The sequence below is a fragment of the Rhinopithecus roxellana genome, chromosome 4, assembly GCF_007565055.1.
Source record: "Rhinopithecus roxellana isolate Shanxi Qingling chromosome 4, ASM756505v1, whole genome shotgun sequence".
NCBI lineage: Eukaryota > Metazoa > Chordata > Mammalia > Primates > Cercopithecidae > Rhinopithecus > Rhinopithecus roxellana.
The window spans coordinates 93,658,338-93,668,312 of NC_044552.1; the positions used below are offsets into that span (position 1 = coordinate 93,658,338).

The 9,975-nt window shown below is 35.2% G+C and overlaps 1 pseudogene; it reads right to left on the reverse strand.

The window, feature by feature from the left end:
* Positions 1-9,599: 9,599 nt before the first annotated feature.
* Positions 9,600-9,696, reverse strand: LOC115897057 (annotated as a pseudogene).
* Between the last annotated feature and the right edge of the window lie 279 nt (positions 9,697-9,975).

Below are 9,975 nucleotides of genomic sequence, written 5' to 3' on the forward strand. Positions count from 1 at the left end.
GTTAGGTAATTTAATAAAGTGTGGTGTCAGACTCCAACTTTGGAATTTTCTTCCAAGAATTGTCGTGGACATTGTAGTTATATACTTTTTTATGATAAATTTTATCTCTCCCCTCTTGTGTAGCAACCAGTTCCAGGATTGGCCTGAGGCAATCAATAACGTCATTTTCTAATCCCAAAGATATAATTCTTTATTCAACAATTTTTAAATATTAATTAAGCATTTACTGTAAGCCAGACACTATTTTAGACACTACAGAAAGGTTAGTGAATTAAGCAGTAAAGATTCCCTGCTTTTTCTGCCCTTAGGGATTTCATATAAATTTCAATAAATTTCAATTTCAATAAAGAGATTGACCTATAAATAATAAACATATTAAAGATCACAAAATAAGAGATTGAGCTATAAACTAAAAAATATGAGCATAATAATAATGTAATGTTTATGATCATGAACTATCAAATTAGAGGTTATAAATTCAAATCACTTTTCATCACTTTTTAACAATGATCTTGGAAAAGTTACTTAATCTCTTTGAAACCCAGTTTTCTCATCTGTTAAATAGGGATAATAGTATCTAATTCTAGAAAAGGTTTTTGTGTGATATGAATACTATTTATAAAGAACTTAGCATAGGGCTTTAAATAAGTGCTCAGTAGGGTATCTATTTTTAAGTCCATCTCAAAGGTAAGTACAAAAATTGGTGTGAGGGAGCATTACTCCAATTTGCCCCTTCCAGTTCATCACACTCTTTTTTGCTCGTATTTTAAATATGTCTTAAAAACAAAATTTGCTCCTAGAAGGCTTTTAAGATTAATTCAGCTCACACACAGATTTCTTCACCAACATAATCAAGTATTAATTCTTAACTTACGGGTCTTAAAATTTTCTTAAATTGATTTTGATTTGTATTTGGAATTTGGTCATTGTCAGACCCCCTCCCTTTTGTATTGGTTCAAGAAAGAACTTCTGACCCAATTAGGACATTTACATTTTCTAATGGCTTCTGAGAGAGAAGACATCCTGTGTGTAATTCTTGACAGTGGGGTGGGTGAATGTGAAGTCTAAATCTATACTGTCATTTTACCATTATGAGAGCAGTCAGTCTGACAATATGCTGACCCTGTACAAGGCCTGCTGAGTGAAGACTCCATGAGCAGTTAAGGCAAGTCAATCTTGACTTCTACCCTATCCCTGGATCTTCCAGTTATAAAAGCTGCAAGCAATCAGCCAAATGCAGAAAAACAAAACCCATTTTTTTTGTCATGTTATCATTTAAGTCAGTTTGAGTTGCTTTTCTTTTAAGTGAAACATAGAGCCCTAACAGATTAAAAAAACAAACAAACAAACAAACAAAAACTGGCTCCATTGTTGTGGGGTAGAAAAAAAAATCAAAAGGTGAATATGTATTTCATGCCTTTTATTCAGTCAGGTGGCACAAATTAAAGGACCACGTTAATGCCAATATGTATGCTCAAATCTGTATATTGAGTCAATCTCAGATTTATGACATTAACACTGTACAAGCCTGTATTAGCTCATGAAATTAGAATGCTGAGTCTTTGATTACAGGGCCACTTCAGCTTTTAAACACTACTTACCAATATTTATGTAATCAAATGCTGAATTTTAAAGTCTCAATCTTGGAGTCTTTTTCCCTCTGGAAGTGAAAACTGCAGTGGGAAAATAGTTAAATGGCTCACTACCAAAGACATCGTTTTATGTTTGAAACCATTTCGGAAAGTTTTTAGCCTAACTTAAAACTTTTTAAAAAATTGTTGGCATGTGATTTTTTGTTGCCTCTTACTTGAACAGGAATATATTAATAATGTTACAGAACTGACATCATTTTCTTATCTCCAGTTAACCTGTTGTGTTTCTATGTATGCTTGTTTTTGCTGCAGTTTCCTAAATACGCTGAAATGGAATTCCGATGTGGGTTGACTCACATAATTGTAAAGGTTCTTGTGCGAATTTTTTTCAGTTAAACATGTCAGGGAAGAAATATACAACAAATAATAAAATGGATGCAAACACTCATCAATCAAGAGCTGCCTGCCACTTCAGTGCTACTAGAAGGACCCTCAGAGTGACAGCACAAATGCATGTTGGCAGGCCAATCAAAGCTTTCAAAATAAAACAGAATGTTTCATACCGACCCCTCAACTCTCTAAGGCCATGACAGCCCAGTTGCAATTTCATTTTTCACATTAATGTTGAATTTCTTTATTAAATCATTTTCATTCTGATCCTTTGGCTGTCACATACATGCCATTGCCATTGATTGCTATAAAAAGTAAAATATTAATCTTTGGAGAATGGTGTTCTTTAAATATATTTGTGACTTGTTTTAAAGCTCAATGATAATATTGGCATTTTAAAAATTTTCACAGATAGTAAGTTATATAATCACAACATAAAATAGTACTGTAAAAACCAAAGAAAAGGACAAGAATGAAAAAAGCAGTTATTTTTCTCATTTCATTACTATTGTAATGCCAATAATCCATATTTCCTTTCTAAAATTGTATAAATATAAGGAGCTATAACTCAATAGCACTGCTGAGTGCTGCACTTAATGTTGTTCTTAATGTACCTTAGTCTTGGTTTGTGAAGCCCAAATGTTCATGCCAAATTTATTACAGTGGAGTTACTTCCTTTTATTGGTTCAGTCATAGATTGCCATCTTAATAACAAAGGTCCCAGCATGATTTGTAAAGTTTTAGATCCACCGTTGGTCCAGTTTGGGACATGTGAAGCATGGCAGTGATAGGAAGGGATCTTGCTAATGCGTAAGGATGAATGCAAAATTTCCATTGCATTTTTCATTTCAAGCTGAGAAAGCAGATGTATTCTAAGAGACAGTACCACTGAACTAAATTCTTCTTTGTACCCAGCATTTCTCTCTTGAGACAATATCGTTTTCTTTTTTCCTAAATAATTCACAAATTGCTTTTGCACAGAGGCCAAACCAGGTCAGAACAAAATTCAATTACCTCCTATCACCATATACTCCTCTTACAAGACAATGCTGTGGGTATAAGGTTTGCTATCTTAGTCATATGTAAAGGTTAAATGCAACCATAATTATAAAATTTGGGGGTCAGGATGATAACATCCGATATCCTGTATGTTTTATTTTATTTAAAAAGGTATGCTCAGTCTTACCTCTTATTTATCTATCATAATAATTCTTCATTAAATCCTTCCAAAACTGCTCTTTTCCAGGGTTTTTCTAATTATCTATACCTACGTGCAGACCACAAACCATGCCTTGTGTCACGTTGGGTCTCATCAATATGTCACATCATGTTCTGTCACTTTACAGAACACAGTATGACAGATGAGATTTCAGAATGAGGCACTCCATTATCTCTTGGCATAATAAAACATGAAAAGAAATAGATTCCTCATCTGAATTTTTCCATGTATTTGCACTTACACACACCACATGGGGTTTTCCATAAGATTTTCAAAGTTCATTAGAGTTAGATAATTTTAAATATATACTATTCTAAACATTTACTTTTTTCTTTCCTCTTTATAACCAAGATTAGTGGTTCTAATTATGATCTGTTCTCAGTGATGAAAAATAAAAGATGGATACTAAATTCTTGAGATAGTAAGTTTACTATTCATTTACTTTGTGTAATGCTTACATCAGTCCAGTGAGTTAGGTATGATAAGATATATTATTGTTGCTTTAAGATAAAAATACAGAGGCACTGAGAGATTAAATCGTGTAGCCCAAAGTCAGACACTGTCTAAGCAAGGTGTGAAGAGGCTTTTCTACTTCTCCAACTGACCAGATGTGCATGTTCAAAGCAAGCTTATTCTGCACATATGTTGAGAATTGTACTATGCTACATATTAATCTGTGTTATTGTCATATTGTATAAACACTTGTGTGGTAGGGAGAACTTTGGCCCCAATGGCCTTTGACCCCTGTGTTATACCTATTAACATGTTAAGTGATACGGCAAATGGAACTTTGCAGATGTTGTTAAGATGAAAGATCTATTGACCACAATGTAGTAAGATTATTCTGGATTATTCAGTGGGCCCAATATGATCACATGAGTTTTAAAAGCTAAAGCCCAGCACACATGAGGACTCCTACCAGTTGTCATAAACCAAAGATTAACAATTACATTGAGCAACAACAAAAAAGCCAGTTCAAAAATTATATAAGCCTAAAAAAAGAAGAATAGGGATGAGTTTGACAAAAAAGAAAGAAATTGAGAATCCCTTCCTTCGACACTTTCCTCCACACTGCCTCTTATTTCAGTCTTGACAGTCTTAATGTGACACAGAAATTTCTTGACATCAGCACTGAATGGAAGCCATAAAGAATGAGGACGTTCTAGGTAAACAGTCTGCAGCATCCTGGAAGATTCTCTCCCACCAGCCTTTAAAAATTAGCCTAGGAGTAAACTATGTATCAGATAGAAATATAGTATCAGAAGCACTAGAATATTATCAAATCTCACACCTGTAAGCAGACCAAATTGGCAGCGGCAGCCAGAGAAGAGGTGTGGGGACACAGAAGTCATAGTGGGGACAACATGAGCCGCTATTGTGTGATAAAATGATCAAAATGCAGGCACTTGGACATCTCAACATAAACCAGCTCATCTGTGAAAGTCCTCTTTGGAGCTGAAGTTGTTTGTAGTGCAGATGAAACCTTAATCATTCTGGAATTCTCAAAGTCAGAAAACATCATTAGTTCTGTTTTCACCTGTTAGAGATGGAAAATAATTATTTACAGCATTTACTGCCACCCTTACCTCTCCTCCTCACAGAAGATATTGCAAATTCATCACTATACTTCTTGCTGCTGAGCCATAGCAAGACGTTGCTGTCCATGTCAGCACAGTTCTCCAGAAAACCACTGCCACTTAATAGAAATTTCCATATATCAAAAAAATATTAAAATTATCAGACTTACCTTGGTATGAATACTGGTTTTACCACTTACTGTGTGTCCGTAAGTCAGGCAGCAAATCTTTCTTGGCCTCAGTTTATTCATATATATGATATATTTATTATTATATGTATATATTATATATTTTGAATATATATTATATAATACATATAATTATATATTATATTAATTATATATAATACATATAGTCATACATAAATAATAGTAATACATATAATGTATAAATATACATGTAATAATGTGTATAATATATATGGATAAACTGTATATATAGTATATATATAATATATACTTTAGATGTATAATAGGAATTGTAACTGTTCTATTCTGTTATGTTCTTACAGACATCAAATGAGTTAATTTATGCTCCTAGAACAAGGGTCAGCAAACTAGAGCCTATAGACCAGGTTTGGCCTGCCATCTGTTTCTGTATAACTAAAGAGCTTCAGAATGGTTTTCACATTTTAAAATGGTTGAAAGAAATCAGAATAAGAATATTTGTGGCATGTGAGAATTACATGATATATAAATTTCAATATTCATAAGGTTTTATTGGAACACAGCTATAGTCTTCTCTTTAGGTATTGACTATGGTTGTTTGTGTGCTATAATGGCAAAGTTGAGTAGTTGTTGCAGACACTATGTGGCCCACAAAGCCGAAGTGTTTCCTACATTGACCTTTACAAACAAAGTTTGCTGACTCCTGTTCTGGAATGAAAACAGGTATTTTTTAAAATATTCTAAAATGCTTTTAGCTCCCTTACCTTTTTCTTTTCTTATTCGAGAATCCATCTGAGAGCAAAAAGGGCTCCAGGAAAAAGAATGGGAAATATTTAAGATCTTGATATAGATCCACAGACATATATGAAAAGCCAAACATTTGCTGTTATTTTGCCCTACTTTTATTAAACTGTGACCAGCTCATCTCAGAGATAGATATTTATTTGTAGGTGTAATGTATATTCCAATGACTCTCACCCACAGCAGCTAAAGATAAGTCATAACTACTGAAAAAATGCTCATAAGAATTTCTCGAGAGCACAGATACCCACACACAAACAAATATGATTAGTTTACTAATCATCTATCACATTGCATTCTCTACTTCTTACCTTTTAACTGTAGCTCAGTCTCCTGGAGGGCACCATGACCACTTAGGAGTCCCATCTCTGCTGATCCTCACGGTTTCTCATGCTGAGTTCTGCTTTTGATCAGTGTCACTTGTGTTGGGTACAGCTGTGGTTTCTTAGCCTTCCTCTTACACCTGGCATTCTTGCCTAGACTGATGCATATCTACTCATGCCATGAACAGCAGCTTACCTTGTGCATCTATATGTCCACCAGTCATTGCTACTGCCTGCTACATTAGAAGCAATATGTTTCTTCGTAAATATTGTGCTACTGAGTGGAGAAAAATGTCTGCCTTCATTTTTATGTTACATTCTACTAACGAAGCTACTTGAGTTCCAATAACTGAATTTAGTGAGTATGACTGCAAACTGTTTACAAATCATTTCTCATGTATAAATCATGCCCTGCCCTCTCTATCCCTAGATCCATCATGAATGACTAATAGTAGAAAGGAGCCATGTTGGATTGAGGAACAAATCCATGTTTCAGAACAGTGCTAGACTCTGATTCACCACTCCATCCCAATACAGCTTCTCATATCTGAATATTTCTACACCGAGGGTAGTATTCATTTCTCAGGAGGTTTCAAAGTTCCTAATGCAAATTGACTTCTGGTGAGTCAGCTCCATAATTTCTCCAGGGATGTTTGGTCGGGTATGAACCATAGTGGTCACCAGGCTACTAGTTGCTTCTAGATGCCCACTATGCAGGATTTAAAGTAGTCATAACAGAGTTTCAATAACGAAAAATACCATTATGTACCAAAGATCATGCTTATGATGTTTAAAGTCCTTTTAAATACTTGTAATGTAGAGATTTTGAAGCTGTTCTGGCTTTACGTAGTGCTGAATTTAGTAAGGAAATAACCTGTGAAAGGCCCTGTGAATTACATTCCCAATACCTATTTCTCTTATGTATACTTTACCGAGAGAATCACTAAAGCTCAGGACTACAATGTGCCTAGCTAAATACTTATTATTATACCTGCTTTCTTTGCAGACAAATGTGACCACAACACTTTTATTCAATGAATTGTAAACATAAGTATACTGGGAATTCTGAGAAAAAAAATATTTTCTTTCCTGGTAAAAAGGAATAGAGCTGGTACCATGGTCTTTTTCTGACCCTATCTTCTCCCATTATACAAACATGTTGTCTAGAGTCATAGCAGCAATTTGGTGAATGTGAGGTGAATAAGCATAAACATGAAATACATAAGACAGTGAGTAAAATGAATAGAAGGAACTTGTTTTTTTTTAATTTTTTTTTTATTTTTATTATACTTTAAGTTCTAGGGTACATGTGCATAACGTGCAGGTTTCTTACATATGTATATTTGTGCCATGTTGGTGTGCTGCACCCATCAACTCGTCAGCACCCATCAATTCATCATTTATATCATGTATAACTCCCCGATGCAATCCCTCCCCCCTCCCCTCTCCCCGTGATATGCCTCAGTGTGTGATGTTCCCCTTCCCGAGTCCAAGTGATCTCATTGTTCAGTTCCCACCTATGAGTGAGAACATGCAGTGTTTGGTTTTCTCTTCTTGTGATAGTTTGCTAAGAATGATGGTTTCCAGCTGCATCCATGTCCCTACAAAGGATGCAAACTCATCCTTTTTTATGGCTGCATAGTATTCCATGGTGTATATGTGCCACATTTTCTTAATCCAGTCTGTCACAGATGGACATTTAGGTTGATTCCAAGTCTTTGCTATTGTGAATAGTGCTGCAATAAACATACGTGTGCATGTGTCTTTGTAGTAGAATAATTTATAATCCTTTGGGTATATACCCAGTAGTGGGATGGCTGGGTCATATGGTACATCTAGTTCTAGATCCTTGAGGAATTGCCATACTGTTTTCCATAATGGTTGAACTAGTTTACAATCCCACCAACAGTGTAAAAGTGTTCCTATTTCTCCACATCCTCTCTAACACCTGTTGTTTCCTGATTTTTTAATGATTGCCATTCTAACTGGTGTGAGATGGTATCTCATTGTGGTTTTGATTTGCATTTCTCTGATGGCCAGTGGTGATGAGCATTTTTTCATGTGTCTGTTGGCTGTATGAATGTCTTCTTTTGAGAAATGTCTGTTCATATCCTTTGCCCACTTTTTGATGGGGTTGTTTGTTTTTTTCTTGTAGATTTGTTTGAGTTCTTTGTAGATTCTGGATATTAGCCCTTTGTCTGATGAGTAGATTGCAAAAATTTTCTCCCATTCTGTAGGTTGCCTGTTCACTCTGATGGTAGTTTCTTTTGCTGTGCAGAAGCTCTTTAGTTTAATTAGATCCCATTTGTCAATTTTGGCTTTTGCTGCCGTTGCTTTAGGTGTTTTAGACATGAAGTCCTTGCCCATGCCTATGTCCTGAATGGTACTACCTAGATTTTCTTCTAGGGTTTTATGGTATTAGGTCTAACATTTAAGTCTCTAACCCATCTTGAGTTAATCTTCATATAAGGAGTAAGGAAAGGATCCAGTTTCAGCTTTCTACTTATGGCTAGCCAATTTTCCCAGCACCATTTATTAAATAAGGAATCATTTCCCCATTTCTTGTTTTTGTCAGGTTTGTCAAAGATCAGATGGCTGTAGATGTGCGGTATTATTTCTGAGGACTCTGTTCTGTTCCATTGGTCTATATCTCCGTTTTGGTACCAGTACCATGCTGTTTTGGTTACTGTAGCCTTGTAGTATAGTTTGAAGTCAGGTAGCGTGACGCCTCCAGCTTTCTTCTTTTGACTTAGGATTGTCTTGGCAATGCGGGCTCTTTTTTGGTTCCATATGAACTTTAAAGCAGTTTTTTCCAATTCTGTGAAGAAACTCATTGGTAGCTTGATGGGGATGGCATTAAATCTATAAATAACCTTGGGCAGTATGGCCATTTTCACGATATTGATTCTTCCTATCCATGAGCATGGTATGTTCTTACATTTGTTTGTGTCCTCTTTGATTTCACTGAGCAGTGGTTTGTAGTTCTCCTTAAAGAGGTCCTTTACATCCCTTGTAAGTTGGATTCCTAGGTATTTTATTCTCTTTGAAGCAATTGTGAATGGAAATTCATTCCTGATTTCGCTCTCTGCTTGTCTGTTACTGGTGTATAAGAATGCTTGTGATTTTTGCACATTAATTTTGTATCCTGAGACTTTGCTGAAGTTGCTTATCAGCTTAAGGAGATTTTGGGCTGAGACAATGGGGTTTTCTAAATATACAATCATGTCATCTGCAAACAGGGACAATTTGACTTCTTCTTTTCCTAACTGAATACCCTTTATTTCTTTCTCTTGCCTGATTGCCCTAGCCAGAACTTCCAACACTATGTTGAATAGGAGTGGTGAGAGAGGGCATCCCTGTCTTGTGCCAGTTTTCAAAGGGAATTTTTCCAGTTTTTGCCCATTCAGAATGATATTAGCTGTGGGTTTGTCATAAATAGCTCTTATTATTTTGAGGTACGTTCCATCAATACCGAATTTATTGAGCGTTTTTAGCATGAAGGGCTGTTGAATTTTGTCAAAAGCCTTTTCTGCATCTATTGAGATAATCATGTGGCAGGTGCTCTACACGTTCAGAGAAACTTCTCTAGTAATCAACTATAGAAATGATCCCTGAAAGTATAGTCTAGAAGGAACTTGTATCTCTGAAGACATTGTTCTACTAAACCAACATCTGCAACCACTTCCAAACTTCTTGTTATGTAAGAAAAAATTTGCTTCTATTTGTTGTATGTTACCATTGTCCAGTTATTCTTTTATTTTCAAGTTTAAAAAAAGTTCCTAACTGATATACTGGGTTTAGCCACATAAAATTGCTGATATTAACCACATTTAAGTTATAACAATAATAAATTTCATTTGGTCAATGTAATATAACTTATTTCATTTGATTTAAATATAGGTCATT